This window comes from Pongo pygmaeus, chromosome 19 (genome assembly GCF_028885625.2).
Source record: "Pongo pygmaeus isolate AG05252 chromosome 19, NHGRI_mPonPyg2-v2.0_pri, whole genome shotgun sequence".
Lineage (NCBI taxonomy): Eukaryota > Metazoa > Chordata > Mammalia > Primates > Hominidae > Pongo > Pongo pygmaeus.
The window spans coordinates 41,421,869-41,432,445 of NC_072392.2; positions in this window are offsets into that span (position 1 = coordinate 41,421,869).

Below are 10,577 nucleotides of genomic sequence, written 5' to 3' on the forward strand. Positions count from 1 at the left end.
ACCTTCTTTGTGATAGAAGAGTTTTCAAACTCTCTTTTTGTAGAATCTGCAAGTGCACATTTGGAACTGTTGGAGGCCAACGCTGGAAAAGGAAACATCCTCACATAGAAACTAGACAGAAGCATTCTCAGAAACTTGCTTGTGACGAGTGCATTCAACTCACAGACTTGAACCTTTCTTTTGAAAGAGCAGTTTTGGAACACTCTTTTTGTAGAATCTGCTAGTGTATATTTGGAGCGCTGTGAGGCCTATGCTGGGAAATGAAATATCTTCACCTAAAAACTAGACGGAAGCATTCTCAGAAACTTCTGTGTGAGGAGTGCTTTCAACTCACAGACTTGAACGTTCCTTTTGATAGAACAGTTTTGAAACACTCCTTTTGTAGAATCTGCAAGTGTTTATTTCGAGTGCTTGGAGGCCTATGCTGGAAAAGGAAATGTCTTCAAATAACAACTACACAGAAGCATTCTCAGAAACTTCTTTGTGATGAGTGCATTCAACTCACAGACTTGAACCTTCCTTTTGAAAGAGCAGTTTTGAAACACTCTTTTTGTAGAATCTGCAAGTGGATATTTGGAGCGCTTTGAGGCCTATGCTGGGATATGAAATATCTTCTCCTAAAAGCTAGACAGAAGCATTCTGAGAAACTTCTGTGTGATGAGTGCATTCAACTCACAGACTTGAACATTGCTTTTGATAGAGCAGTTTGGAAACACTCCTTTTGTAAAATCTGCAAGTGTTTATTTGGAGCGCTTTGAGGGCTATCCTGGAAAAGGAAATATCGTCACATAATAACTAGACAGAAGCATTCTCAGAAACTTCTTTGTGATGAGTGCATTCTACTCACGGAGTTGAACCTTCTTTGTGATAGAAGAGTTTTCAATCTCTCTTTCTGTAGAATCTGCAAGTGCACATTTGGAACTGTTGGACGCCAACGCTGGAAAAGGAAACATCCTCACATAGAAACTAGACAGAAGCATTCTCAGAAACTTGCTTGTGACGAGTGCATTCAACTCACAGACTTGAACCTTTCTTTTGAAAGAGCAGTTTTGGAACACTCTTTTTGTAGAATCTGCTAGTGTATATTTGGAGCGCTGTGAGGCCTATGCTGGGAAATGAAATATCTTCACCTAAAAACTAGACGGAAGCATTCTCAGAAACTTCTGTGTGATGAGTGCATTCAACTCACAGACTTGAACGTTCCTTTTTATAGAACAGTTTTGAAACACTCCTTTGTAGAATCTGCATGTGTTTCTTTCGAGTGCTTGGAGGCCTATGCTGGAAAAGGAAATGTCTTCAAATAACAACTACACAGAAGCATTCTCAGAAACTTCTTTGTGATGAGTGCATTCAACTCACAGACTTGAACCTTCCTTTTGAAAGAGCAGCTTTGAAACACTCTTTTTGTAGAATCTGCAAGTTGATATTTGGAGCACTTTGAGGCCTATGCTGGGAAATGAAATATCTTCTCCTAAAAACTAGACATAAGAATTCTCAGAAACTTCTGTGTGATGAGTGCATTCATCTCACAGACTTGAACACTGCTTTTGATAGAGCAGTTTGGAAACACTCCTTTTGTAAAATCTGCAAGTGTTTATTTGGAGCGCTTTGAGGCCTATCCTGGAAAAGGAAATATCTTCACATAATAATTAGACCGAAGCACTCTCAGAAACTACTTTGTGATGAGTGCATTCTACTCACAGAGTTGAACCTTCTTTGTGATAGAAGACTTTTCAAACTCTCTTTTTGTAGAATCTGCAAGTGCACATTTTGAACTGTTGGAGGCCAATGCTGGAAAAGGAAATATCCTCACATAGAAACTAGACAGAAGCATTCTCAGAATGTTGCTTGGACGAGTGCATTCAACTCACAGACTTGAACCTTTCTTTTGAAAGAGCAGTTTTGGAACACTCTTTTTGTAGAATCTGCTAGTGTATATTTGGAGCGCTGTGAGGCCTATGCTGGGAAATGAAATATCTTCACCTAAAAACTAGACGGAAGCATTCTCAGAAACTTCTGTGTGATGAGTGCATTCAACTCACAGACTTGAACGTTCCTTTTGATAGAACAGTTTTGAAACACTCCTTTTGTACAATCTGCAAGTGTTTATTTCGAGCGCTTGGGGGTCTATGCTGGAAAAGGAAATGTCTTCAAATAACAACTACACAGAAGCATTCTCAGAAACTTCTTTGTGATGAGTGCCTTCAACTCACAGAGTTGAACCTTCCTTTTGAAAGAGCAGTTTTGAAACACTCTTTTTGTAGAATCTGAAAGTGGATATTTGGAGCGCTTTGAGGCCTATGCTGGGAAATGAAATATCTTCTCCTAAAAACTAGACAGAAGCATTCTCAGAAACTTCTGTGTGATGAGTGCATTCAACTCACAGACTTGAACATTGCTTTTGATAGAGCAGTTTGGAAACACTCCTTTTGTAAAATCTGCAAGTGTTTATTTGGAGCGCTTTGAGGCCTATCCTGGAAAAGGAAATATCTTCACATAATAACTAGACAGAAGCATTCTCAGAAACTTCTGTGTGATGAGTGCATTCAACTCACAGACTTGAACACTGCTTTTGATAGAGCAGTTTGGAAACACTCCTTTTGTAAAATCTGCAAGTGTTTATTTGGAGCGCTTTGAGGCCTATCCTGGAAAAGGAAATATCTTCACATAATAACTAGACAGAAGCATTCTCAGAAACTTCTTTGTGATGAGTGCATTCTACTCACTGAGCTGAACCTTCTTTGTGATAGAAGAGTTTTCAAACTCTCTTTTTGTAGAATCTGCAAGTGCACATTTGGAACTGTTGGAGGCCAACGCTGGAAAAGGAAACATCCTCACATAGAAACTAGACAGAAGCATTCTCAGAAACTTGCTTGTGACGAGTGCATTCAACTCACAGACTTGAACCTTTCTTTTGAAAGAGCAGTTTTGGAACACTCTTTTTGTAGAATCTGCTAATGGATATTTGGAGCGCTGTGAGGCCTATGCTGGGAAATGAAATATCTTCACCTAAAAACTAGACGGAAGCGTTCTGAGAAACTTCTGTGTGATGAGTGCATTCAACTCACAGACTTGAACGTTCCTTTTTATAGAACAGTTCTGAAACACTCCTTTTGTAGAATCTGCAAGTGTTTCTTTCGAGTGCTTGGAGGCCTATGCTGGAAAAGGTAATGTCTTCAAATAACAACTACACAGAAGCATTCTCAGAAACTTCTTTGTGATGAGTGCATTCAACTCACAGACTTGAACCTTCCTTTTGAAAGAGCAGCTTTGAAACACTCTTTTTGTAGAATCTGCAAGGGGATATTTGGAGCGCTTTGAGGCCTATGCTGGGAAATGGAGTATCTTCTCCTAAAAACTAGACAGAAGCATTCTCAGAAACTTCTGTGTGATGAGTGCATTCAACTCACAGACTTGAACATTGCTTTTGATAGAGCAGTTTGGAAACACTCCTTTTGTAAAATCTGCAAGTGTTTATTTGGAGTGCTTTGAGGCCTATCCTGGAAAAGGAAATATCTTCACATAATAACTAGACAGAAGCATTCTCAGAAACTTCTTTGTGATGAGTGCATTCTACTCACAGAGCTGAACCTTCTTTGTGATAGAAGAGTTTTCAAACTCTCTTTTTGTAGAATCTGCAAGTGCACATTTGGAACTGTTGGAGGCCAACGCTGGAAAAGGAAACATCCTCACATAGAAACTAGACAGAAGCATTCTCAGAAACTTGCTTGTGACGAGTGCATTCAACTCACAGACTTGAACCTTTCTTTTGAAAGAGCAGTTTTGGAACACTCTTTTTGTAGAATCTGGTAGTGTATATTTGGAGCGCTGTGAGGCCTATGCTGGGAAATGAAATATCTTCACCTAAAAACTAGACGGAAGCATTCTCAGAAACTTCTGTGTGAGGAGTGATTTCAACTCACAGACTTGAACGTTCCTTTTGATAGAACAGTTTTGAAACACTCCTTTTGTAGAATCTGCAAGTGTTTATTTCGAGTGCTTGGAGGCCTATGCTGGAAAAGGAAATGTCTTCAAATAACAACTACACAGAAGCATTCTCAGAAACTTCTTTGTGATGAGTGCATTCAACTCACAGACTTGAACCTTCCTTTTGAAAGAGCAGTTTTGAAACACTCTTTTTGTAGAATCTGCAAGTGGATATTTGGAGCGCTTTGAGGCCTATGCTGGGATATGAAATATCTTCTCCTAAAAACTAGACAGAAGCATTCTCAGAAACTTCTGTGTGATGAGTGCATTCAACTCACAGACTTGAACATTGCTTTTGATAGAGCAGTTTGGAAACACTCCTTTTGTAAAATCTGCAAGTGTTTATTTGGAGCGCTTTGAGGGCTATCCTGGAAAAGGAAATATCGTCACATAATAACTAGACAGAAGCATTCTCAGAAACTTCTTTGTGATGAGTGCATTCTACTCACGGAGTTGAACCTTCTTTGTGATAGAAGAGTTTTCAATCTCTCTTTCTGTAGAATCTGCAAGTGCACATTTGGAACTGTTGGACGCCAACGCTGGAAAAGGAAACATCCTCACATAGAAACTAGACAGAAGCATTCTCAGAAACTTGCTTGTGACGAGTGCATTCAACTCACAGACTTGAACCTTTCTTTTGAAAGAGCAGTTTTGGAACACTCTTTTTGTAGAATCTGCTAGTGTATATTTGGAGCGCTGTGAGGCCTATGCTGGGAAATGAAATATCTTCACCTAAAAACTAGACGGAAGCATTCTCAGAAACTTCTGTGTGATGAGTGCATTCAACTCACAGACTTGAACGTTCCTTTTTATAGAACAGTTTTGAAACACTCCTTTGTAGAATCTGCATGTGTTTCTTTCGAGTGCTTGGAGGCCTATGCTGGAAAAGGAAATGTCTTCAAATAACAACTACACAGAAGCATTCTCAGAAACTTCTTTGTGATGAGTGCATTCAACTCACAGACTTGAACCTTCCTTTTGAAAGAGCAGTTTTGAAACACTCTTTTTGTAGAATCTGCAAGTTGATATTTGGAGCACTTTGAGGCCTATGCTGGGAAATGAAATATCTTCTCCTAAAAACTAGACAGAAGCATTCTCAGAAACTTCTGTGTGATGAGTGCATTCAACTCACAGACTTGAACACTGCTTTTGATAGAGCAGTTTGGAAACACACCTTTTGTAAAATCTGCAAGTGTTTATTTGGAGCGCTTTGAGGCCTATCCTGGAAAAGGAAATATCTTCACATAATAATTAGACCGAAGCACTCTCAGAAACTACTTTGTGATGAGTGCATTCTACTCACAGACTTGAACGTTCCTTTTGATAGAACAGTTTTGAAACACTCCTTTTGTACAATCTGCAAGTGTTTATTTCGAGCGCTTGGGGGTCTATGCTGGAAAAGGAAATGTCTTCAAATAACAACTACACAGAAGCATTCTCAGAAACTTCTTTGTGATGAGTGCCTTCAACTCACAGACTTGAACCTTCCTTTTGAAAGAGCAGTTTTGAAACACTCTTTTTGTAGAATCTGAAAGTGGATATTTGGAGCGCTTTGAGGCCTATGCTGGGAAATGAAATATCTTCTCCTAAAAACTAGACAGAAGCATTCTCAGAAACTTCTGTGTGATGAGTGCATTCAACTCACAGACTTGAACATTGCTTTTGATAGAGCAGTTTGGAAACACTCCTTTTGTAAAATCTGCAAGTGTTTATTTGGAGCGCTTTGAGGCCTATCCTGGAAAAGGAAATATCTTCACATAATAACTAGACAGAAGCATTCTCAGAAACTTCTGTGTGATGAGTGCATTCAACTCACAGACTTGAACACTGCTTTTGATAGAGCAGTTTGGAAACACTCCTTTTGTAAAATCTGCAAGTGTTTATTTGGAGCGATTTGAGGCCTATCCTGGAAAAGGAAATATCTTCACATAATAACTAGATAGAAGCATTCTCAGAAACTTCTTTGTGAGGAGTGCATTCTACTCACTGAGCTGAACCTTCTTTGTGATAGAAGAGTTTTCAAACTCTCTTTTTGTAGAATCTGCAAGTGCACATTTGGAACTGTTGGAGGCCAACGCTGGAAAAGGAAACATCCTCACATAGAAACTAGACAGAAGCATTCTCAGAAACTTGCTTGTGACGAGTGCATTCAACTCACAGACTTGAACCTTTCTTTTGAAAGAGCAGTTTTGGAACACTCTTTTTGTAGAATCTGCTAGTGGATATTTGGAGCGCTGTGAGGCCTATGCTGGGAAATGAAATATCTTCACCTAAAAACTAGACGGAAGCGTTCTGAGAAACTTCTGTGTGATGAGTGCATTCAACTCACAGACTTGAACGTTCCTTTTTATAGAACAGTTCTGAAACACTCCTTTTGTAGAATCTGCAAGTGTTTCTTTCGAGTGCTTGGAGGCCTATGCTGGAAAAGGTAATGTCTTCAAATAACAACTACACAGAAGCATTCTCAGAAACTTCTTTGTGATGAGTGCCTTCAACTCACAGACTTGAACCTTCCTTTTGAAAGGGCAGTTTTGAAACACTCTTTTTGTAGAATCTGCAAGTGGATATTTGGAGCGCTTTGAGGCCTATGCTGGGAAATGGAATATCTTCTCCTAAAAACTAGACAGAAGCATTCTCAGAAACTTCTGTGTGATGAGTGCATTCAACTCACAGACTTGAACATTGCTTTTGATAGAGCAGTTTGGAAACACTCCTTTTGTAAAATCTGCAAGTGTTTATTTGGAGCGCTTTGAGGCCTATCCTGGAAAAGGAAATATCCTCACATAATAACTAGACAGAAGCATTCTCAGAAACTTCTTTGTGATGAGTGCATTCTACTCACAGAGTTGAACCTTCTTTGGGATAGAAGAGTTTTCAAACTCTCTTTTTGTAGAATCTGCAAGTGCACATTTGGAACTGTTGGAGGCCAACGCTGGAAAAGGAAACATCCTCACATAGAAACTAGACAGAAGCATTCTCAGAAACTTGCTTGGACGAGTGCATTCAACTCACAGACTTGAACCTTTCTTTTGAAAGAGCAGTTTTGGAACACTCTTTTTGTAGAATCTGCTAGTGTATATTTGGAGCGCTGTGAGGCCTATGCTGGGAAATGAAATATCTTCACCTAAAAACTAGACGGAATCATTCTCAGAAACTTCTGTGTGATGAGTGCATTCAACTCACAGACTTGAACTTTCCTTTTGATAGAACAGTTTTGAAACACTCCTTTTGTACAATCTGCAAGTGTTTATTTCGAGCGCTTGGAGGCCTATGCTGGAAAAGGAAGTGTCTTCCAATAAGAAATACACAGAAGCATTCTCAGAAACTTCTTTGTGATGAGTGCATTCAACTCACAGACTTGAACCTTCCTTTTGAAAGAGCAGTTTTGAAACACTCTTTTTGTAGAATCTGCAAGTGGATATTTGGAGCGCTTTGAGGCCTATGCTGGGTAATGAAATATCTTCTCCTAAAAACTAGACAGAAGCATTCTCAGAAACTTCTGTGTGATGAGTGCATTCAAATCTCAGCCTTGAACATTGCTTTTGATAGAGCAGTTTGGAAACACTCCTTTTGTAAAATCTGCAACTGTTTATTTGGAGCGCTTTGAGGCCTATCCTGGAAAAGGAAATATCGTCACATAATAACTAGACAGAAGCATTCTCAGAAACTTCTTTGGATGAGTGCATTCTACTCACAGAGTTGAACATTCTTTGTGATAGAAGAGTTTTCAAACTCTCTTTTTGTAGAATCTGCAAGTGCACTTTTGGAACTGTTGGAGGCCAACGCTGGAAAAGGAAACATCCTCACATAGAAACTAGACAGAAGCATTCTCAGAAACTTGCTTGTGACGAGTGCATTCAACTCACAGACTTGAACCTTTCTTTTGAAAGAGCAGTTTTGGAACACTCTTTTTGTAGAATCTGCTAGTGTATATTTGGAGCGCTGTGAGGCCTATGCTGGGAAATGAAATATCTTCACCTAAAAACTAGACGGAAGCATTCTCCGAAGCTTCTGTGTGATGAGTGCATTCAACTCACAGACTTGAACGTTCCTTTTGATAGAACAGTTTGGAAACACTCCTTTTGTAGAATCTGCAAGTGTTTATTTCGAGTGCTTGGAGGCCTATGCTGGAAAAGGAAATGTCTTCAAATAACAACTACACAGAAGCATTCTCAGAAACTCCTTTGTGATGAGTGCATTCAACTCACAGACTTGAACCTTCCTTTTGAAAGAGCAGCTTTGAAACACTCTTTTTGTAGAATCTGCAAGTGGATATTTGGAGCGCTTTGAGGCCTATGCTGGGAAATGAAATATCTTCTCCTAAAAACTAGACAGAAGCATTCTCAGAAACTTCTGTGTGATGAGTGCATTCAACTCACAGACTTGAACACTGCTTTTGATAGAGCAGTTTGGAAACACTCCTTTTGTAAAATCTGCAAGTGTTTATTTGGAGCGCTTTGAGGCCTATCCTGGAAAAGGAAATATCTTCACATAATAACTAGACCGAAGCATTCTCAGAAACTACTTTGTGATGAGTGCATTCTACTCACAGAGTTGAACCTTCTTTGTGATAGAAGAGTTTTCAAACTCTCTTTTTGTAGAATCTGCAAGTGCACATTTGGAACTGTTGGAGGCCAATGCTGGAAAAGGAAATATCCTCACATAGAAACTAGACAGAAGCATTCTCAGAAAGTTGCTTGGACGAGTGCATTCAACTCACAGACTTGAACCTTTCTTTTGAAAGAGCAGTTTTGGAACACTCTTTTTGTAGAATCTGCTAGTGTATATTTGGAGCGCTGTGAGGCCTATGCTGGGAAATGAAATATCTTCACCTAAAAACTAGACGGAATCATTCTCAGAAACTTCTGTGTGATGAGTGCATTCAACTCACAGACTTGAACGTTCCTTTTGATAGAACAGTTTTGAAACACTCCTTTTGTACAATCTGCAAGTGTTTATTTCGAGCGCTTGGGGGTCTATGCTGGAAAAGGAAATGTCTTCAAATAACAACTACACAGAAGCATTCTCAGAAACTTCTTTGTGATGAGTGCCTTCAACTCACAGACTTGAACCTTCCTTTTGAAAGAGCAGTTTTGAAACACTCTTTTTGTAGAATCTGAAAGTGGATATTTGGAGCGCTTTGAGGCCTATGCTGGGAAATGAAATATCTTCTCCTAAAAACTAGACAGAAGCATTCTCAGAAACTTCTTTGTGATGAGTGCATTCTACTCACAGAGCTGAACCTTCTTTGTGATAGAAGAGTTTTCAAACTCTCTTTTTGTAGAATCTGCAAGTGCACATTTGGAACTGTTGGAGGCCAACGCTGGAAAAGGAAACATCCTCACATAGAAACTAGACAGAAGCATTCTCAGAAACTTGCTTGTGACGAGTGCATTCAACTCACAGACTTGAACCTTTCTTTTGAAAGAGCAGTTTTGGAACACTCTTTTTGTAGAATCTGGTAGTGTATATTTGGAGCGCTGTGAGGCCTATGCTGGGAAATGAAATATCTTCACCTAAAAACTAGACGGAAGCATTCTCAGAAACTTCTGTGTGAGGAGTGATTTCAACTCACAGACTTGAACGTTCCTTTTGATAGAACAGTTTTGAAACACTCCTTTTGTAGAATCTGCAAGTGTTTATTTCGAGTGCTTGGAGGCCTATGCTGGAAAAGGAAATGTCTTCAAATAACAACTACACAGAAGCATTCTCAGAAACTTCTTTGTGATGAGTGCATTCAACTCACAGACTTGAACCTTCCTTTTGAAAGAGCAGTTTTGAAACACTCTTTTTGTAGAATCTGCAAGTGGATATTTGGAGCGCTTTGAGGCCTATGCTGGGATATGAAATATCTTCTCCTAAAAACTAGACAGAAGCATTCTCAGAAACTTCTGTGTGATGAGTGCATTCAACTCACAGACTTGAACATTGCTTTTGATAGAGCAGTTTGGAAACACTCCTTTTGTAAAATCTGCAAGTGTTTATTTGGAGCGCTTTGAGGGCTATCCTGGAAAAGGAAATATCGTCACATAATAACTAGACAGAAGCATTCTCAGAAACTTCTTTGTGATGAGTGCATTCTACTCACGGAGTTGAACCTTCTTTGTGATAGAAGAGTTTTCAATCTCTCTTTCTGTAGAATCTGCAAGTGCACATTTGGAACTGTTGGACGCCAACGCTGGAAAAGGAAACATCCTCACATAGAAACTAGACAGAAGCATTCTCAGAAACTTGCTTGTGACGAGTGCATTCAACTCACAGACTTGAACCTTTCTTTTGAAAGAGCAGTTTTGGAACACTCTTTTTGTAGAATCTGCTAGTGTATATTTGGAGCGCTGTGAGGCCTATGCTGGGAAATGAAATATCTTCACCTAAAAACTAGACGGAAGCATTCTCAGAAACTTCTGTGTGATGAGTGCATTCAACTCACAGACTTGAACGTTCCTTTTTATAGAACAGTTTTGAAACACTCCTTTGTAGAATCTGCATGTGTTTCTTTCGAGTGCTTGGAGGCCTATGCTGGAAAAGGAAATGTCTTCAAATAACAACTACACAGAAGCATTCTCAGAAACTTCTTTGTGATGAGTGCA